Consider the following 23,509-nt stretch of genomic DNA (forward strand, 5'->3'; position numbering starts at 1 on the left):
TTGTGGGGCTGTTTGTTGTGGTTATAAGCGTTCTAAAGGGATTGTGCTTAGCATGAAATTGGTGGTCGTACACCTTAGTTTGCTACTGAGATCGGGAGCAGGATGAACACTATTAAAAGAGAGTTAATTGATTGAGTTGTATTGCAATCTCAGGGATATGTTGAACACATCTAAATAGGTGCTGCACTGATCGTGTTACAGTGTGTTTAGCATACACTGGACTGGATGCTTCTATGTGTGAGGGTGCTGGAACATGTCGAACACAGATAAATGATTGTTTGAATAATTGTTCAGTAAAATACTGTGTACTTTATATTTGAACTAGAATGTGTGTTGTATGGGATAGTGATCTGAAACCTGCTGCTTTTCTTGGGTGCATTATTCTGCACCGTGTGAATAAAGGCACACTTCTTTTTCACATTCTGATTTGTGTGGGTCATGGGGCATTGTTTTTGTATCCACATTTCTATTTCCATGTGGTATATTGTTGAGAGCTGTGGCACATCTAGCGATAATGCCAATGACTCTCTAGGGGGAATCTTTTCTTATGTGACCAGGGGAAAGGCAGAAGCTACCTGACTCTGATCCTGGGGGTGACTATCTACCGGAGAACCACATGGGGGAAAATCAACTCCAGAGAGGTAGGAAAAACATAGAGCAAAATAACCTGGCAATCTTAATTGTATAACATACCTCTATGGCTTATTGTAACATAGTGGAAGAAATCCTGTTTTTTCCAACCAAATACACTGTTTGCCGCCCAGACCCATTCAAATACTCAGACAACGTAGAGAGATGGAGTAATGAAGATGACTAGAGGCATTAAGCCAACGCCACATTATAGTGTTAGGACACCTTTGAGTTTTGCCAGGAAGTTCAAAACTAGTGAACAGAGAGTGTGTCAGCGGAAACCAGATTCAAGTTAAAGAGGTGACCGGCAATGAGTTGGGGAGAGGGGGCCCACGGATTCGGAATCACAGATCAGGCCATATGAACCAAACAATAATTGAAAAACATGAATATTTTAATTTTAAATTTTGTTACGAGCACATCTCTAAATAGCAGCATATTATTGTTGAATAAAGTGCATAGTAAAACAAAGTGCTGATATAAAACAAGACTGAAAATTCATCAGTCAATACTAACTTCATGTTGCCAAGCTGTCTGAACCTCAAGTCGGCTGAAGGAGATCACCCGGCTGGTGGTCAGAGGCTATGGCCACATTTAACAATGTAGAGAAAACCACAAAATTATATGGACAAGGCAATAGTAGTTCCTGACTGGAAAAAGGGGTGCCATACGTCGACTACTGTACTGTCATGACCTTCTAAATACACTAGGTGTGGCATATACACAGTTTTGCAAAGGTAGCGGGCGCCCCTCTCTCGAAAGAACAGACTTGATAACCTGTTAAGTGGTTATTAACCACTTGAGAGTTTGCAGCCACTGCTTTTACTCACTGTGCCTTTCACAGATGGGAAATATCCATTTGCATATCAGTCTTTGGCATATACACAGGAAGTAGTTTCGATGGTGCGGAGCATCTAAGCTGTTTCACGGTTGATGCCCATCTTCTTCAGGATGGTGCACTCCCGTTGGAATGTTTGCCACTAGAAGATTTTAATGTAGCAATAAGGCAGTAATGCATACAGAAATAAAGAATTAAGCAAACTGAATCCATGGTTTTACTTAAAAAAACAAACAAAAAAGCGGGAAAAACAAATAATAAACGGTAAATACATAATCAACACCGAGGATACATTGTGTATCAACCTGCAAGACTAAATCAAATCAAAAAGACAGAGGACAAAATGGTTAAAACATACTGATCTGTGATTGGCGAACAGGATAACCCCCTCCCTATCCCCGTGGTACACTGTCCGGAAAAACACCCTCCTTACTAAATGATGGTTCAAAACTGCCACAGCTGATGGCAATGGGGTAGAGTGGAAGAGCCCAAGGCTGACAACAAACTGTGTGAACGCCTACAAAGAAGCCAAATAAGACGATTGTGAGCCTGTAGGGGTATTTTATCAGACCCAAAGCCACAGTGCTGCCTGGTGATATTTCTAAATTGGGATCATGAGCGGCCTGCTAAAAACCAGACCCGGTGCACTCTAGGAACCAACTTTTCTACTTTAGTGGTATTTCATTGTGGTTTTTCATTTGTGGTATTTTAGTGGTGGTCTTTCATTGGTGGTAGGGGCTAAGAATAGACTTACCAGGTCCCCTGTAAACTGTAATATGGGGAACCAGCTCTTTATTATTTTCTCCAGTTCACAGTGTTATGGTGTACCTTACGTTTTACCATTGGCAGTAGTAAAAATACACTAGATTTGTACCTTTCTTTATGTCATCATGAGAAACTAGAACACACAATAAATAGATCAAAGCTGAACTAATTATTTTCAGGTACTTTTTAAGCAATTAGGGATTATGTCAAATACAAAATGACATGTGCAATGCAATGAATTCATTAGGACATTTTCTGCAACACATGCATGAAAGTGTACATCGCCATTTTGTATTTTAGCGATAGTTGGCCCAAACTCTGCTATTTTACGCCTTGAAGCTTTAGTCTTGGCAGCTTACAGCCTTCAGTTATGTTTGATCTGTGCTTCTTGGACAGTAAAGAAAAACACATGAGCATAGCTATCTATGTTTGTAATTGTAAAAAGCTACACACACTTCACTTGTACTTTATGCTCACCTAAAGAATGTTTGAAACATTCACAAAAGCAGACTCAGCGAGGAATCGTTTCAGTGTGCCCTCTGTCTCAGCATGTCTGTCTCCCCCTCTGGACATCCTCCTTCTTCAGCAGCAAGAACAAACCCAGCAAAGAGTAACAGTCAGCAATGACAGCCACATCCTCTGAGAGACAACAGCCTGACTCTATCTGCACTTCCCTTTTTAAGGGCATTCACCTGAATCTGCCTCTTATTGTAACTTTCCCCATGGATAGTGTAAGAATTGCCTGCCCCTGACTGTGCTCTCACATGCCAATCAGGCACCCCGTCTCGATAGTCAAACCTCCTGGAAGCTTTCAGAGAACATGTGTTTTGCCTGCCAAATTTGCACTGAGATTCAGGGCAGCAAACGGATGCCAAAAAGTTATTTTTTTCTATGCTGGCTTCCTGCATCAGAACATGAACAATGGAGCTACTTTGAGCAACGTGGCTTTTCACATTCCACATCTTCATTGCAGAAGTAGCTTTTTTGGAAAATTATTTTTCAAGCAACAGTACAGTGCCTGTGTTTGCGAACTCATGAATTGATTCAATTTGTCCCAATGGTCTGCAACAATGTTTTGCACCAATGAGCTCTGGACTGAGCTATGCACTGAGCTGTAAATATTAGCAAGGGATTAGAGATTAGTAGGTTAGTGGTTATTAATTGTTACTCTTATGCTTCATTGCAACTCAGTCTATGCTATACCATGGTGTGGTGCACTTTGCTATGGTATAGTTACCATGTAAAGCTAGGTTCAAGTGTTTCTTTTTGCTTATATGAATTCGCAGTACTGACTCACACCAGATTCACATTAGAGTCTCATACCAGAGTCTTACACCTCTTGCTGTCTGAGTCCTTGTTGAAATTCTTTCCTCGCTGAAATTTGGAGCTTCTTTTTCCCTACATACCCCCCTTTTTGTTTCTGTCATGACCTGACTAAGAGTCTCTGAAGAAACAAACACCAATCTCGGCTACTGTTTCATCCAGATTTGTGATCCTGTGCATATTGTAAGAAAATAAGGAATTCTTTTATTTTGACTTGAGAAAATTGCATGCACAATCATTAAAAAAATGTCATGTTGTGAAACATCATGCAATTGGTATCCAACATCTTCAAAGAGATAGATTTTTTTGAAAAACATTGGAATTCTTTTATTAGGTTTATATTTTGAGATTTCTTTTATGCTTTATCTTCTGGTTTTCTCTTTTCTTTTATTCATATTCTTCCCTTTTGATCACCTTGTTTTCTAGTTTTAGTAATCTTGTGATTTATTTTATTTTTTTGTTCTTTTTTTGAGTTTTTACAAATAAATAATCATTGCACAAGTAATATCTAGTACTTTTTCTAGAAAGAAAATCCAAATATTACAAACTTGTTGTCCATATTGTTCATAGTGTCTGTTCTTTGACTGGATCGGTGCAACATTTCAAACCTAGAAATGAATCCATTGAAATTAATGTTTCTGTTGAAATCAACTTACTCTCAAAATTAGTGTTCCACCTTCAATTATTCGTGAAACATAGATGAACCAAAACAAAGAATAAGATTGGATGCATCCCAAAGCCTAATGCTGAATTTAAAAGCAAGCCTGTGTCCATGCCACAGCTTCCCTTAAGGTGAAGCAATCTTCCATCCTCTGCAAGCGGCACTACCTTCAGGTCCGCTAGTCGTACATCTTTTCTCACTTCTTCGGTCCAGAGGGCTTTCCATCCATTCAGGAGACTCCCGTTCATCTGGTGAACTCCAATGTCCTAGGATCTGGTGGCCATCTCCAGAAGCGCTAGAGGGGCAATACGTTAGCCTCTAAATCAAAATAGAAGAAGACAGATTAAGAAACATGTACACCAAACTCATTAATTTTCCCTTTCCTTTGAGGTTTACCTGTAATAAAACTGTGGATTAAGCAGCATAACATATACAATACTGATCCTTTCATAATAACCTGGAAATTATCGTGTTCATTAAACATAGAATTACATAAGAGTAACAGTTTCTTTCATAGAGAGCTGGGAATAAATGCATGGGTTAATCATGGAAACCATACTACTATTACATTTTCTTTGATAATTGGCTGGAAATAAAAATGGGTGAGGCATTTAAGAAATATTACATGCAACCTAAACTTTTTTACCTGGAATGACCACATGAATAGCACTCATCATCTTGGAATTCTGATCCTTATTTTACACCTTACATCTTGCATCTTTGTTTTTTTTTTTACCTATTCACGTGTGCATGTTGCCATGCACATACTCACCTATTTTCCACCCCCTTTTTCCCACTTAAGTCTTGATAGTTATATTAATACCTACTTACCGGCTCCAGTGAATCTCTTCAAGGAAAAGGTTTTCCATCTTCCTCACTACAACTACACCTTTTACTCCACAATATTCTCCAATGTGTTCAAGCCTTCTCACTTCATGCTTCGGGTGAAATGGTTTGATTTGGTTAACATGAACAAATTGTCCCATGTTAAGTTTCTTTATTTTACAGCAATCCAGTAGTCTACAGGGGAAATCTTATCCACAATTTTAAATGGGCCACACCAGGATGCAAGGAATTTGGCATTTTCATGGTTACATTTCCCAAAGTCAAACTTGTAGACTTGATCACCTACTTCATATTCTCTCACAGATATCTTCCGGTCACAGTATAACTTTGCACTGTCAGCAGCTTTTTCCAGATTCCACTTTGCAAACACAAATGCATGTTGCAAGTGCTTTCTAAGCTCACCAACATATGTGTGAATTGTGGGTTAATTTACCAGAACCTGTTCATTGGTCTGGTACAGTAAATGTTGTGGCAAAACCATCTTCCTGCCTGTTAGAATCTTGTGCGGATGAGGTTTATGGATCTGGATGGTGTTGACCTAATAGCCATTAGCACCAGAGAGAGTCACAAATCCCAACTGGACCCTGCCTCAGCTACAAACATCTGTAAAATATGAACAACCGACCTGTTGCAAAGTTCTACACCCCCCGAAGAAGATAGCTGGTAGGAAATGTGCAGTTTCTTTTTTACACCCAAGATTTGCCACATGTTTGTCATTACTGCACTTGTGTAAAGACTCCCACAGTCTGATTCTATCCTTACAAAGTGGCTACTGTTTGCACACTGCAATCCAGTGATGGAATGCATGCCAGTCACTTGGACATTAAACACGTGATTGCCAACAAATACCTGTTATCTCGTGCTGACATTATCACGGGACCAATAAAGTTGATTTGCAAATCTGACCATGGAAGTGTCAGATCTCTTTTCAGTATGGCACCCTGTATGTTGGGGAAGGAGGTTGAAACTGTGCACACACCAAGCATCCCCTTGTATATAGCTCTACATCATGGGACATGTGGGGCCAATAGGCATATTCTTTTAAAATGTCCAAAGTGTTCTGGGATCCTCTGTGGTCTGCGGTCTGCAGGTATGGCATCATGGGCATAACGTAGCATTAGTCCCCGAAATGACAATTATATTTATAATTGGTTATTTATAACATGCTTAATAACCAGAAGTTCACAAGCGTGGACCCCGGCTTCGAACCATTGATGCTCTACGACATTATGCTTCCAAGGTGAGCATGTTCCCCTGATCTATCCTCCCAACAATGGTACCCCCGTTAAATTAGCCCTGACACAGATTCGCGAATCATCAGTCCATCCTGCAAATGAGTTTTCTTTTTGTTCTTCAACAACACTGTCAGTTATTCTTTCCGTTTACAGTCTTCCTCAGTCAGAGGATTTTGTTCTGTATCAAGCAAATGATTAAATAATAGGCCTAAAATAGGGTCCTCTTTATGTGCCTTGAACAAGTCCTGATCTGAAGTATCAAAACTCCACTGTGCCACAGGCTGATCAACTGTTCCCTAAGTTTTGGAGTATGTTATTGCATCCACCTGGATTTCACCCAGTAGGTGCTCAATAGAAAACAACTCCCCCATCACAGCCCCAATCTTGGCTAACTGATCTGCCTTGTAATTTCCCTCCTTGTCTTCCCCTGGTGTTTTCAGATGGCCTTGTATCTTCCTCAAATGAATGATCAGGTCATTTTCTGAAACAAATTTATGTATTGCTTCGATCATTTTGCCATGTTTAAGTGTTTTTTTGTCATACAAGACCATCCCTCTCAACTTTCACCTGGGTAACTATTCCACAAAACTCAGACATAATCAGAACAAGTGACTAAAACTGATTCTTTGAATTTATTTTCTACTGCAGTGTATATTGCTTTATAAATGGCAGCCAGTTCTGCAACTGGACTGCTTTTGGTGCCCAAACTCATGCTTACCCTTGGAATGCCATTACACTTGACCCACACATGTTCTAATCCGGCTTCTATTTCTTTTTCAGAATCATCTCCGACATGGTATGCACATCCATCTACATACACAGTTGGGAGATCTCTGCATGTTTCTTCTTTGAATGCCTTGTGTGGGGATTATTCAAAATCAGTTAAATTTGTTTCTAGCTCTGTGATTTCAGCTGAGATCACAGACAACTGCACAATCATGTAAGTCTGCCAGTCCCTGGGCAACTGGAGTCTTTTTATTCTGTCCATATCTCACTTCCAATGGGAATCCCTGCAACACCAATGTCCATGATGTGCTTCTCGACTGGGCCAAATTCCCGACCTGATTCTTTTGCTCTGTAGAAATTGTACAGGCTGATGACTTGTTTCAACAATCACCTGTTCCCCTTGAGTAATGGGGCAGAAATGTTGTAATGCCCAGACAATGGTCAGAAGTGCTTTTTCACATTCGCTGAATTTAGGTTCTACCGTTGAAAATGCTTTACTGGCATTAGCAATGGCTTTGTTATTTACTTCATGTTTTTTCTACAGGACCTCTGACATACATTGATCTGTGAAACCTATTTCAATTAAGAAATCTTGGTTCTTTATTGGATAAGCCGAACATGGGGTTTTCATCAAGCAATCACTTTGTTCCTTTCCCCATATCTGGGGTACCCCTTGCTTCAGTAATTTAATTTATTTTTATGTTTATGTTTGCATTTATTTCATCATGCAAAGCCCTGAGGCATCTTGGTGCTAGTTGCAATACGTGCTTGTTATAGTTCATAGGTACAAGAATACGCAGTAGGATTACAGTGTAGTAGTGGTTGGAAGGAACACACACTGACATGCCTCACCTTATGTTACTATGTTACAGGGAACTGCATCAGGCATGCAGACATCATAAGGACAAAATAGGTGCACATATACAAAAAGGCAAAGCCTCACCTGATGTTGCGGGGGGCTACATCAGGCATACAAATATCATAGAGACAGTGTAGGTGGAAATATACAGACAGGCAAAGCAGCACTTCATGTTATGGGGGCTACATGAGGCATGCAGACGAGATAGGTGTAAGTATAGAGGCTGGCAATGCCTAACCCATTGGAATGGAACATTGTAGCAGAGATGTTCAATGAACTGGTTTAAAAACATGCCTAGATTCCACTTTTTAGCAGAGCATGCAATACAATGGGAGATGATAATCAGTTCACAGATTTAAATCTCCACCTATTTAGAGTAATCTGAGAAACAAATTTCACAGAGAGCAAAAAGACAGTACAGAAGGAGAGGAACATAGTAGCAGGAACATACCTAAATTCGAGTTTCACAGAGAGCAGTGCACAGTGGAGGAATACACAGGAGGAAAAAGCATACCACAGTGAGTAGTCGTTGCAGGTAGGGAGCGTCTTTAGAAGTGGTGCAGGCAGGGAATGATGCTGGTCCATAGTAAATGATCCTTGGTGCAGAATGCAAAAAGGGATAGTTTTGAAATAAGGCAATAACAGGAAAAAGGGATATTGCATTATGGGGTGCCTTCCCGTGCTGGACAGGGCCAGATAGGGGCTTTGGGTCAGGGCCTTGGGTCAGTGGTGCAGCTTCTCTGCTTGCCTGCTCGAGATTGGATACATGTTGGCAGTATTGATATATGTTGGTAGTATCAGCCAGTCAGGGACTTTCATGGGGTAGAAAGCAAAGAGGCACTCCGGTGCCTGATGGAGGAGGCAAGGTGGTACCATGTTGAATGGAGATGGCAGCACAGTCCAGAGTATAGCCTCCAGGTCCACAAGGCCCCCAAGGAAACAGACGGGCTGTGGACACAAGGGAAACACCCCACAATGTGAGGGAAAAAAACATATCCTGTAGTGTCTTTCCACACATCCCATGCCGGAACACTTTAAGGTGGAGAGTTGCGCTCAGATGATGGCAGAGTGCTTCCTGGTGCATGCCAAGAGGGGGAGAAGGAGAGAGAAGGTGGTGGGTGCTGATGGAGAAAGGAGTAGAATGAGAACAGGGCCATACAGGGACAGGGGCCCATCACACCAGCTGAGAAAAATGGGCCCAATGCCTATCGTAGTCCTTCAATATACTCGGACACCTGCAATGGAGAATGGTTTCCACCACCAGGGCCGAGAAACCCAAAGTCAACAACCTTGCCCTCTCAGGAGCCAAGCTGACCAGCAGATCACAGGCAACCCTGCCATCAGAAACCCCCATAGAGGGCACAGCCAGATGGGAATCCTCCAGCCCTCCTGCAAGTGGAGATCCATGAGCACGAATACCACCCAGTGCAAGGCCAAAAGAGAACCACCTAGATACCCAGAGAAGAACCAAAGAAAAACTTATTTTCTGAACCAACCATGAAATGAGAGCAAGAGGAGGGAAAACATATAGGAGACCCTGAGACCATTCAATATTCAAGGCATCTACCCCCCTCACCCCCACCGGCAGGAACCGTGAGCAAAACCTGGGAACCTTGGCCGAGGAGGGAAAAGGAAACAGATCCAACACTGGGATCCCAACTCAGCGACAAATACCTGCAAACACCTGATCGGACAACATGAACTTGGGGCAGATCAGGAACACCCGACTGAGATGATTCGCAACCACATTCTCCACAACCCGAATGTGAACTGCCACCAGGGAACTCAAATACCGCCCAGCACAGAAATCACACAACCATTTAGTCAAAGGTTGTGTGAATTCTGCATAATCTTCAAAGAATTTGCTGTTGTAACTTATCATTCCTAATAAATCTTTTAGGACTTTCAAATTGGTGGGATATTTACGTTTCTGAATAGTTTTCACCTTTTTTTAATGGATTTAATCCATGCTCTGTTATTTCATTCCCTAGAAAGTTTACAGTTTTTCTACACCAGTGCGCTTTCTGTAAAGAAACTTTTGCTCCAGCCTTTTGCAACTGCTGAGCACATGTCTTACTTCGTTGAAACAACCTTTTAAGTCTTCATTTGTAATTAGAACATCTGCCACATAAATCCTAGTTCCTCTCTCAGCTGCATCTGGGAGTGCTTTATTTAGGATTATCCCAAACTCACTTCCACTATTGATATAGCCAAAGGGAGTCCGGAACCATGCATACTGTAATTGGTTAAAGGATAAGGCAAATACATTTTGTAAATCTTCAGCTAGTGGCACACACCAGTACCCAGCTGTGAGATCCAGAGTGTTAAATTGCTTTGACCCCTGAACTTGTTCAAGACCCTGATCAATAAATGGTAGAGCCCACCTTGAAACAGGTGCCCTCTTATTTAGTTCTCTCAAGTCTGTACACAAGCACCATTGGCCATCTGGCTTTAGCACACCTAATATGTACTTAAAGTACTGTGAATAGGCCTAATGATTCCTCTGGTTTTCAGATTTGTAAGTATTTTCACTAGGGACTCTAGGCAGGCTTGGGGTAACCCATATTATCACACAAACACTGGCTCCCTACCAGACCCTTCTGCTAGTGTAGAAACATGTAAATCGGTCATCCCACAGTCATAGGCATCTTCGTCAAAAACCTCTTTGAACTCCATACATGTCTTCCTCAACTGACATCTCTCTTCTTCATTTGTGCAGACATCTGTAGCTTGGATGTGTTCCTCTACCATTTTAAAACAATCTGGGAAATCCTCCAACGGACAAACCTCTTTGCTTTCCTCTAGTTATGTGGCAGTGTCTCTTTGAGAGCCGACACCCTCAGATATTTTGGCACATTAGCCTCCACCTTAATTTGCTGCATTTCACCTTGCTGTTTTTCTTTTTCAGATTCACCTGTTTTGAACAGGATGTAATTATCCTGATGACAGCGCACCACATCTTTTGATACATAGGGTATATGGACTGTATCCTGAAGATCCCTGTTGGTTTAGAATCCAATGACTCAGGCAATTCACCTTGTGAAGTTATATAGCTTTCAGGGATATTCCTGATTACTGTTATTTAAATCAACAGTGTAGTGGGATTCATGTATTGCCATCCCTAATGCTGTATTTTCTTCCAAATGAATGTTCTGGCATCCCTTGATAATCACTAGTATTCGAATGGAGCCATCCCCAATCTCTACCAATGGTGTATATTCACATTTTAGTCCTTGCTGTCTCATGGATTTATTGAGGCAAACAAATGCATCAAGCCCTTCTATCTGTTGTCCCTTCCTGTATTTTAATGCTATTGAAAATTGTTTGGTGAAAGGAGGAATAATGACGTCCTTCTTTACCTGAAGCTCAACTGCATTTGGCATTATTTGGGCAAAATGATAAACTTGTCCTTTGTTTTCAAATTCAGGAGCTGCTCCTACCACCCTAGACCAAACCTTTTGCTCAAGAAATCGAACACATACACATTCGGTGCATGATGTCATTTACCAAGTAGAACTTATTCTTGGTCCCACTTACAATCCAAATATTATGACAAATGCTTTTGGAACCAATTCTGATTTTCAACATGCATCTTCCCACAATTCTTTAACACAATTCAGGGTCGATCACCCCAAAGATTTACTGATTTTTTTTAAATTTTAAAACTTGGTATTTCCTCTCTGTCAAGTATTTGTTTAAACACACTTCCATTAATGAAACTCTTTTCTTGCTCTAGGGCTAGCCCTGCCTCAATCATTTCTGCATGCCCATTCACATTTACCGGGGTCCAGGCCTGCCCTTCTTGCATGAAATAGTTTTTTCCTGATCTGACTCGGTAGCAACATTTGGTTTACAATTTCTCTCATTTACATAAAAATGCAATGTGTTTTTATCAATCTTTGTCTGTCCATTTTTCATGGGTTAGAGAAAAATCTCTACAGGTTGCTTTTCCTTTTCTCCTTGTATTTCACTCTGGTACATGATAATGACAGTGACACTAGGCACACAGTGATTTTGAAAATACACTTCCACCGCACTTTCTGATCTAGTAATGGTGTGACATTCTGCACTGTTGCACTTAAAGATACCTTTTTCGGTTTCAGATTTTTTTTGGCCAAAGACCACAACACCCCATTTACCCCATCAATAAGAGGTGGCAGTCTCCTAAGGCAATGTGTTCCTATAAGGAATTGTATGTCATCTATGGGTGTGAACACCACTTACTATCTCATTCTATGTCTCCATATCTTGATTTCAACTTCAGTGAAACCCACCAGTGGCATTTCTTCCCCCATTGAAATTATGCACAGGGCCATGACTCTGTCTCAATATAAGCATGTTCTGTGAGGCTTTTCCCTCACCATATGCTTTCCATTCATTTCTGAGACATCACGGTTGCCTGGGCATCTGTGTCATCGTTTGCTAATGCATTGCATCTTTCTTTGATCGTAACAGGGGCACTATATCTGTCCTTGCATTCTTCCAGTATATACAGGCCATTTGAATTGTTACTGATTTCAGGGCTTACTTTTCATAGGGCTGCTTGACTTCTTGCTGGGTAAGGAGGCATATGAAACGGCACGTTATCCCGATTTGTACCCATCTCTCTTTGTATCTATTTGTTTATCATGTTGGAAACAGAACCCTTTGCATTACAGCCACTGTCTTCCCCCTGTCTCAGGACCAACATGGTTCATTTCCCACTCCTCTACTCCTCTTTTTCCATTGTTTGGGTCCTCTCCACTTACCTCCATTCTGGAACCTAATGAATCTATATTGTCACAAGTGGCATGTGGCAGCATGTCAGTTTAGCGTGTCAGTTAGTTTCCGGTGCATGACACTTACCTACAGTTTGTACGGTACCGGTCATTTCCGCCTCCTGTAAAATATGTGGCTCAAAATATTCTTCAAGTGACTGACCTGCATCAGTCTCTTGGGGCATTATCATTTCTGCGGAAGGATGATTAGTATTTTGATTATCAGATCAGGATAGGTCACTTTCACCTTTCTCTTCATTTATCATTGCTGAGATATTCAGTGTACCATTAACCCTGCAATGATCCACTTTGTCACAAACAATCATTTGTTTGACAGTGTGTGTTTCATGTTCATGTTGCACATTCTTTTTAAATTGGCATCTATCACGCTGCTCTTTAGGTTTTTCTTGTTACTTGTTTACTTCCTGCACCTCCTTTTCATGCACCTAAAAGGCTTGGCACAAGTCTAAATTGAACCACATACCATTTTCATGTGTGTTTTCATTCCCTATATCTTCTTGCACATTTGATTTCTTGGTTTTAAATCGCTAAGCAACTCATTGTCTTCATTCAAAGGTAATTCATGGTCATCTGTGTTCTCATCATGGCAAAATTACTAACTAGTCACTTGTCACTCTTTTTTTTATGATAAAACATTTTTTATTATCATTTGATTACAGCATAAACAAAACAACCAAGACCAAAAAGGGAGGAACAAGAAAAAGACGAGGCAGTTACATCCACTGGGCTGGCCCGGCCCACCTTACAATAATAACTGTCTTGCATCACCATCTTCATGGAGTACGGTCACGATTCACCTTATAAGTGTTCAGGGTGATGCCCCCAGAGTCCGTATACCTCAGGGCCCTCCCACCTCCCATGCCGCCCATATTTTGGAGGCCTTATTGGGACAGCCTCTTGCGGTATAGATCCTCCTTTCAATCATAGCACATGTGTCCATGTCCAATGCCAATTGCTCCAGTGTCGGAGAGTCCAGGGCTCCCCATTTCTGTGCAATATTGCACTTGATTAGGGCTGCTGCCGTATGCAATAGCAATTCTTCCCATTTGTTCAGTTCATTCTCCCCCGGTGCTCCCAGGATTAGGACCTTCAGGTCCATGTCTATAGTTTTGGAGAGTATCCGGGTCAGTTCCCGACAGCAGGCTTCCCAGAAAGTACAGATCCGGGGACAGGACCAGAGGATGTGAAAGAAGGTCCCCTCCTCACCCCCGCACCTGAGGCAGTTCGGGTTTGTTGCTTTCCCCCACCCAAACATAGCAGTTCTTGGATAATACACTCTATGCAGTATTTTCAGTTGTACCAGTCTAAGTCTAGAGGAAATGGCGGCTTCTCATGGGTGCATTAGTACCCGGATCCATTCCTCAGGGTCGATCTCCCCTACATCTTTTTCCCACTTGGCCTTTAGATTGGTCAGCTCAGGGGTTGCGAAGGAAGTGATGGCGTTGTAGAGAATGGATATGCATTTGGAGGGGATATATTCGGGTAAAATGTTGTGTTCTAGAGGCGAACATTCGGGGATATTGTCCTCTGTCGATATATGGACTCTCAGGGCATGGGACATTTGCATATGATGGTATCTCTCATTGTCTGGGAGCTGGAACCTGCATTGTAGGTCTGCGAACGGGGCAAGATTCCGATCTTTCAAGACGTCCCCCACCCTCTGGATCCCAGCCCTCACCCAGCACGGCCAGGGCTTGAGCTTTGCAATTTCTTTCAGGTTGGCGTTACGCCACAGGGGTTGCGCCACTGATAGTCTGTTCCCCCACCCCACAAACTTGTGGACGCTCCTCCAGGTGGTAATGATCTGTGCCTTCATTGTTAGTGGGGAAGATCTGGGAGGGAGTTTGGTACAGTAGTTGCAATGGGTCGGTGTCGTGCATAGTTCCTACCTCGGCTTTTATATGGGGTAATTCCCGGTCTCCGTGCAGAAGGTCATTAACCACCACCAATTGGGAGGCCCAATAGTAGGTCTGAAGGCGGGGCACTCCGATCCCACCCTCCCAGATCGACCTCTTGAGTGTGGCCAGGGCTATAAGTGCTTGTCCTCCACCCCATAGGAGCTCCCTGAGGAGGGTCTCCACCCGGCCTAATTCCGCCACCGAGATCTGCAGCGGGGCGTTTTGAAGGACGTAAAGTAATCGCGGGAGGGCTAACATTTTAAAAAGGGCGGCTCTACCCATGAGGGTCAGGGGGAGAAGCTTCCAGTGTTGTACATCGTTGGAGAATCGATCCATGATCGGTTTGAGATTGTGCATGGTATAACTGGTAAGATCTGTTGTTATCCAGATCCCAAGATATCGAAAGCCAGCTTGTTCTATTTGGTATGGACAGTCAGGTGGATCAGGCTGACCCCTACCCTTCACAGGGAAGAAGACCGATTTCTTCCAATTGATCCTTAGACCGCTAAATTCCCCATATTGAACAAGCATCCGGGTCACCACGGGGCAGGTTCGGACAGGATCTCCCAGGTAAATCAGGAGATTGTCCGTGTATTGGGATATCCGGTCTTCGTGTCCCTCTGGCCACCTGAATCCTATCCAAGATGTGCTCTGGCGAAGCCATATGGCCAACGGCTCTATCGCGAGAGCGAAGAGAAGGGGGAAAGGGGGCACCCCTGTCTTGTACCCCTGCCCAGTCGGAAAGAGCGAGAGGTCCACCCATTCACCCTGACCTCCGCCCGGACATTTGTATACAGCAGTTTTCCCCATCCCAGGAATCCCTCCCCGAAGCCCATGCGTTCCATGATCTCCCAGAGGCCATCCAATCGGACCGAATGAAAGGCCTTCTCAAAATCAATCGCTAGGAGAGCGAGCGGGTCATTAATGGTGGGAGCCCTCTCTTACGCCAGGTGGAGTCGACGCAGGTTCATACTGGTCGATTTGTGTGGCATGAAGCCACATTGATCCGGGTGTATTAGGGCCTCAGCCACCGGTTGAAACCTGTTGGCTAGGAGTTTGGCAAGGATCTTAGCCTCGCCATTGATTAGCGAGATTGGCCTATAGGAGGTGCATTGGTCCTGGGGCTTATCAGGTTTAGGGATGACCACAATGGTGGCCTTACAGAGGTCTTGCGGTATGGCGCCATGTTCCCAGGCTGTCAAAACATTTTATGGAGGGAAGATGTAATGTTGCCCCCCCCAGCTTCCGCCAAGTTTCATCTGGGAACCCATTCGGGCCTGGTGTCTTCCCGGTTTGCAATTGCGCTAGTGCTTCGGCAACCTCGGTCTTCGAGCGGGCAGAGTCGAGACTCGCCCTTTGCTGTACTGAGAGAGTTGGGAGTGGTATGTCACTAAGGAGAGTTGGGTCCAGCTGCAGGGTCGGGGCCTGATAGAGTGTTTCATAGAATTGGGCGAAGGCCTCGGCTATCTCGGCGTCCGATGTGCACCTTTCACCCCTTAAGGTGACAATCTCACGAACGCACCATTGTCCCTCATCCCTTTTCTCCAGCCAAGCTAGCATTCTGCTGGCCTTGTCCCCATGTTCATAGATTCTGGTGCGAGAGTCCCAATGGGCTTGTTTAGCATAATCCAATAAGAGGTTTCGGAGCCGCTCAGAGGCTCGTTTAAGGGAGAGCTGGGTCTGTGGGGATGGGTCAAGAATGTGTTCGCTCTCACGTCGGGCCAGTTCGCCCTCTGCTGTTGCTATGTCTTGGAGTCTCACCCGCCTCATATTTGCCACCCAGGAGATTATGGCACCCCGCAAGACTGTTTTATAGGCCTCCCATACCACCACTGGGTCCTGTTCTCCGTTATCATTAAGCTCGAAGTATTCGGTGGAGACTTCCGAAAGGTGGTCAACTAGCTTGGGGAAGCACAGATAGTAATTGTTCAATTTCCAAGTTCTATGAGGGGGGGACCCTGTGTGCGAATTTCCACAAGTAGGGGTGAGTGGTCTGAGATGCCCCGGGGAAGGAAGTCGGCCGCTCGTGCCCTGTAAAGATCTGTGTGTGGGACAAAATGATAGTCGATCCTGGAGAGGGAGCCGTGGGCTCCAGAGTGAAAGGAGTACCCTCTGGTGTCTGGGTGTAACTCTCGCCATACATCACCCAAACCCAAAGCAGAAGCAAAGTTATACAGTTTCGTAGGGGTATCTGGGTTGCGGTGTCTAAGGTGAGTACGGACAGTGGTATTGCACATGACATCATTAAAATCTCCCCCAGAAACAGCCTATCCGGCTGGTATTTTCCAATGAGGGCCGACAAGTCCTCCAGCAGCTCTTGCCTTAACCCAGGTGGGGAGTACACTGAAGCAAAAGCGACCCTTTCCTCCCAAAGCGTTCCCAGAATAAGCACATAGCGGCCCCTAGGGTCCTGTTCCAGGCTCTGAATAGCAAAATGAATGCGCTTCTGTACAAGAATGAGGGTGCCCCTGGATCCCATTGTGTAACCCACATGGAAGGCCGCCCTGTAATTTGTGCATTGGAAATAGGCACAGTTTGATCCCACAAGGTGCGTTTCGGATAGCAGGGCCACGTCGGGAGAGTGTCTGCTAAGTACTTGCTTAATCAGACGCCTTTTGATCGCGGAGCCCATCCCATTTACGTTCCAGGTGAGTACCTTCAAAGATTTGGGGCGTTCAGTCGGGCTCGACTGGGGTTGTATGGATGCCATCCGATAGTCAGGATAAGAGATTGGGCGGGTGATTCACGAGGAGGATGTCCCCGTCAGTGGTGCTGTATTGCGGTGCCTGCCAGGGTCAATGGTATTGTACTGTCTGGACCATCTGTGGCCTCGTCTTCCCATGAACCTCAACAAACCCTGGAGTTTGCAGTAACGCGTTGCTCTCAGGGTAACAAAAAACTCAAAACTCCCTATAACTTTCCCTTTCCACCCCCTCCCCATACTCCACCCCAACACGAAGTACCTGTAGCCCCAACATCGTTGACTCTCAAAAAGAGTAGAGCGGCAACCTTGCGAACCCCCGTTTAGATTAAAACTAAAGAAGTTAGGGGGGGCCCCCAGTAGTCTTCTCCCAAGTGCAATGGAGATACGCCACCGCTAGCCACAATATTAACAACGTAAATTACTTACAACAGTTTCGTGGCACCACCGGCTTAGTCCGTGGTATCAGTTCGGTCTCAGACCCGCTTGTGGGATCGATCCCCCCGCGGGAGGCCCGCCAGAGTAAGTCCCCGGCTTCCACCGGTTGGTTCGGTGAGGGTGGTTGATCCGGCTCCGGTGGGTGTCGTGCCGGTGGCCTGGGATTTCTGTCTCTGTTGGCTCGAGCTGCCGACCAGTCTCCCTCGATATGCTGCTCTGCCCAGTGCCAGGTCTCCCTTGGGTCGCTGAAGTGGACCGTTGTGGCCTTGTGATAGATTTTCAGCTGCGCCGGGAAGAGGAGGCCGTATTTGACTCCCATCGTTTGCAACTGCCTTTTAAGTTTATCAAAGGATTGTCGTGCTTTCTGGACCTCCCGCGTGTAATCCAGGAAAAAGGCTATCTTGGATCCGTTAAAGGTGATCGAGCCTTTGGTTCGTGCAAGGTGCAGCAGCGTGTCTCGATCCCAATAGTTCAGTAGTCTTGCTATCACCGTTCGCAGGGGAGTACCGGGCACTGGCCTACCCGTGGGCATTCGGTGGGCCCTCTCTATAAAAAAGAACTTAGAGAAGGATTGCTGGTCGAACAGGTCCATCAGCCACTGCTCCAGAAAGATCTCCATGCAGGGGCCTTCGGCTCTCGGGAATACCTAAAATCCGAATGTTGTTGCGCCTGGACCTGCTCTCTCCTTCTTCGACTCTGGCCTCCACAGTTTTGAGTTTGGCGGTGACCCCTTGAAGCTGTTGTTGCACTGCGTGCAGCCCATCCTCCGTGTTGGAAATACACTGCTCCGCCTCGCCCGTTTGTGCTGACAATTTCTGCAGGTCGTGTCGGAGGAGGGACACGTCCAGGCTGATTAAGTCCATCTCTGCTCCATCGATGTGCTGGAGTCTGCTCTGGCCGCCATAACGTCCCCCAGGGAGAGTCCAGGTGCCGAGTCCTCCTCTACTGATGGTTGGGAGTCGGGGGACTGCGTTGGAGGGATTGTGTACTGTTCGATTCTTTTTTGCATGGTGGGCCGTCTAGCTTTGTCCTTCCCCATGTCCGTAGCCGGGCACTCACCGCTGTATGCGGGTCTTCGTCACGGCAACCAACTGGCGGTGCCCGTCTCTCCTCATCCGGGCGGAGCAGTTCAGAGTCCAGCCAACCGATTCCTCCAGTCGGGGTCCCACGGGGCCACGCTGTAACTCCCGGCCCCTGCCGGTCCTCCAGATCTCCGTCCCCGACTCCGACTTGCAACCACCTCAGAGTGCATGGATGGCCCGGTCCCCGCTCAAAGCATGCCCAGTGCTCCGGCGGCCATCTTGGTTCGTCGTCGGGCCTCACCGGTGTCTCCTTCCTGGGCTCCCACCTCTGCAGCCCCGGCGCGTTTCAGGCTGGAATTCGCCCCGACGTGCCCTGGGGTATCACGCACCGGAGATCATATTTTGGGGGTCACCAGATGGTTTTAAGTAGTCATTTATAGCAGGATGTTAGGCCGCGGCAGTGGGAGCGCTAGAGGCGCACGTCTACCGCATCGCGCAGTTGGCCACACCCCCCCACTTGTCACTCTTGTGACATTCTGCACTTTCATTTGGCTGTGTGTCTGTACTGCGAACAATTTCCCTATTTGCTCAGACAACATTTTAACCTGGGCCCCTAAGCATTGGAACATGTCCATGTCCCTAAATGCATCCCTCTGTGCTCTAGGTAATGATTGAATTCACCCGGATCAGGCCTGTTCTGGTACCTTTCAGGAGAATTATTTCTACTTGTGTTTCACCAGAATTCCAGTGACACAGGAGTTGGGGAGCGTGGGGTGATCAACCTTTTACCATGGTCCACCTGTGGTGGGGCCTGACTATATTGGTGAGGTGTATAGTTCACATTCTGTCTTTCATTTGGGTGTGATTGCTCCCTGTGCGGATTACCATTGTCAATTAACTGATCCACATACCATGGCTTTTCCTGATGGCCATACACCATTTTGTTAGGGTCAAATCTACTCTGGGCCCCTAGTGCCTGAAATGGCCCATTATGCATCTGATTATGGGTGTTATTTAGCACTGGTATATAGCGAAATCTCGCCTTGGGAGCGGCGCCAAGATACCAAGGACTAATGTATTTGCTTCTGTCACTGGAATCTATCGACTGGAACAGAGCAGTTTGGGGCGGTGCTCTCTGTGGAGCCAGGCCCATTTGATTGTGTGCTGTGTTATTCTTTGCCTAGTTTCTAGTGGTATCTTTGCAGACTTTACCTCTAAAACTGCTAGTGTGGATTGTTAAGCTTTTGGTTTAGGTTCTCTAGTCTAAGCTGTCTCATCCTTTTCATTAGATATCACCTCATAGATTTTAGTTGCCTATACAATGATCCATTCTAGTGGTTTTACCCTCTCAAATTCACAGATTAGCTGACATATGATATCTCGCTGGAGCCCATAAAAGTAAGCAGTCTTGAATTCTACTGAATTAGGGTTAAAGGTCACATCAAAGTGTGAGAATGCCCCATTTTATTTTATTTTTTAGAAATGGCCAAGCGTTTCATTTGGCTGAGCTGTTATGCTATAAGCAGCCTTTTTGGCCTGTTGAATGGAATGAGAATTGCCATCTTATCTCTTTCTCAGAATCCGCCCAAGACAAGTTCTATTGCTCATTTAGGCCTTGAATAACACTCACAGAGGCAGCGTCTAATGCAAGGTGAACATAGTGGCCATATTGGGCCTTAGGAATTTGGAGCATCTGAAAAATCTCATTCACAACTTCAAGGTAATCTTTGATACAGCTATCTGATCTCTTTTTGAATTGTTTGATCATAGCCTTGACAGACTTCATTCTTTTTAATGCATAGCAGATGCTTGCAAGTTTCTCTAACTAGAGCTCCAGTTAAATTTCACTGCCATCCTACCTAAGTGTTTGCATTTCTGAAATTGCCACATCTCTATATTTTCGGATACCGTCTAACACAGTTTTCAAATGTATTAATTTGTTCTCACATTCTGCAAACTGTTTCTCTTTGTAAATCAACTGTGCACTGAGATTGTACATTTATTTTGAAGCTGCATGTCCAACTTTCTATTTTTCAAATCTGATTCCATCTGTATTAACCGTTCACGTTCTAAAACTACATCCAAACTACAATGTAACTCAGCAATGACATCAGACACTTTTTCCCAGCAGCCTAATAAGCTTATGCAAGGAAAGCCACAACTTGGCACCTAAACAAATAATACAGTCAATCTCTTGTTTGCGTTCTTTTGCTTGAAATAGTTGAAGAAGACACATTTGTACAATACCCCCCTTTTGAGAAATCTCTTTGGGGGTTTCGTTCTCCACTTCAGTGCTAATCCTGTTTCACCAAGCAAACACATTTTCAGATGACCATGTACCAAAAGCAAACTCTTTTCTCTCAAGGTAATCAGACAGATCAGAAAACTCTGCTTCTATTTCTGACATGTCAAAACCCAATGCCAACAAAACAATAAAATAAATTCAGCGTGTACACCACACGATCACTGCCACAGGTCAGAGAAAGAGAGCACACCATATGATTATGCTATAGTATGCACAACCACAACCAGTAATTGCTATACTGCTTCCCGGTCAATGCACCATACATATGTTGGGGTATTTTATCAGACCCACAGCCAAAGGGCTATCTGATGTTATTCTTATATTTCGACCATGAGAAACAAGCTAAAAATAGGACCTACTGCGCATTAGGATACAACTTTTATACTTTAGTGGTATTTCATTGGTAGTATTTCATTGGCGGTAGAGGCTCAGAATAGACTTACCAGGTCACCTGGAAGCTGTAATATGGGAAATCAGCGCTTTATAATTTACCCCAGTGTGCTGGTGTACTTTGTTTTTAACCGTCAGCGGTAGTAAAAATACCCCCTTAGATTTCTATATGTCTATATGCCATCATGAGAAACTAGAACACACAATAAATAGACCAAAGCTGATCTTATTCTTTTCAGGTACTTTATAAGCAATTAGGGTTCATGAGAAATACATAATGACATGTGTAATGCAATGAGTTCATTAAGACATTTTCTGCAATACAAAAATGAAAGCACACATCACTATTTCATATTTTCCCTTTTTCAGCGATAACAGGTTCTATTGTTCGGGCTAAAACATAACTACAAGCACATTTCATAGTAATGCTTTCCCCACGATAAAGAGTGCTTTCCGACAATGAACTTCAATCACCCTTTTAGCGATAGCTGGCCCACACTCTGCTATCTTTTGCCTTGAAACGTAGCATTTGTCTTGGCAGCTTACAGCCTTCAGTTATGTTTGAAATCTGCTTCTTGGGCGGTGAAGAAACCCACATGAAAATAGCTATCTACGTTTGTAATTGTGAAAAGCTACACACACCTCACTTGTACTTTATGCTCACCTAAAAAATGTTTAAAACATTCACATCAGCAGACTCAGTGAGGAATAGTCTCAGTGTGCCCAGTCTCAGTATGGCTGTCTCCCCCTCAGCGTACCCTCCTTCCTCAGCCGCGAGAACAAACCCAGCAAACAGCCACAGTCAGCAAAGACAGCAAGATCCTTCGAGAGACAGCACCCCGACTCTCTGCTCTTCCCTTTTTAAGGGCTCTCACCACAATGTGCCCCTTATTGTAAATTCCCCTATGGAAAGTGTAAGAATTGCCGGACCCGGACTGCGGTGTGACATGCCAATCAGACAACCCCTCTGGATAGTCAAACCTCCTGGAAGCCTTCAACCTTTGCATAGAGATTCAGGGCACCAAATGGATGCCAAAAAGTTACATTTCTCTATGCTGGCTTTCTGCAGCAGAACATGAACAATGGAGCTACTTTGGGCAATGTGGCTTTTCACATTCCACATCTTGATTGCAGAATCAGCTTTTGTACGTTTATTTCTCAAGCAACGCCGCACAGTCTGTGTTTGCGAACTCATGAATTGGGCCAATTTGTCCCAATGATCTGCACCAATGTTTTACACCAATGAGCTATGGACTGCGCTATTGACTGACCTGTAAATATTAGAAAGGGATTCAAGATTAGTAGTTTAGGGCTTATTAATTTTTAGTGTTATGCTTCATTGCAACTCAGTGTATGCTATACAATGGTGTGGTGCACTGCTACAGTATGGCTACCATGCAAAGCTAGGTTTACATTTTTTTTATTTTTGCTTTTATGAATTCACAGTACGGACTGGTACCAGATTGAAATCAGTGTCTCCCACCAGAGTCTCACATCTCTTGCTATCATTGTCTGAGTCCTCAATGAAATTCTGTCCTGGCTGAAATTCGGAGCCTCTTCTTTGTCCCTACAGAGCCACAGCATAGAAACTAAAACTGGCATTGTAAGGAAGAGCCACGACAAACGTAGCCTGCGCCTGCTAACCAGGAGCAGCAGGAGCTACCCTGAGCTAAAGAAACCAAAATGAAGATGGACCGACTGACAGGATGTATGCCTAGTCAGCGGACCAAGTAAGACACCAAAGAGGAGATGCAAGGAATGCCAGAGATGCCTGGTAAACTCAGGGAGACCGAATGGGTTATCGGGGTGCTTGAGAGCAAATGCTCTGTTGCGCTGAGAATGCAATAGAAAGGATTGAAAACAATAGAGGAACTGATGCAAATGAGAATATTGTGAAAGAAGAGTCAGTGACCCAGTATTCCAAAGGAAGAAATAATGTGTATGTGAACATTGTTAAAAGTGAGATGAAAGTGCAAAACTTAAAGAGAGGACCTGTTATACATGCAGACAGCGTTGAAAAGTGGTTGGAGACCCAACACTTGAAAAGGGGAGGCAAAGTAACTACAAACGTTATCAGAAAGGGGTCAGTGACCC

The sequence above is a fragment of the Ambystoma mexicanum genome, chromosome 5p (genome assembly GCF_040938575.1).
Source record: "Ambystoma mexicanum isolate Mex_15411 chromosome 5p, UKY_AmexF1_1, whole genome shotgun sequence".
Classification (NCBI taxonomy): Eukaryota; Metazoa; Chordata; class Amphibia; order Caudata; family Ambystomatidae; genus Ambystoma; species Ambystoma mexicanum.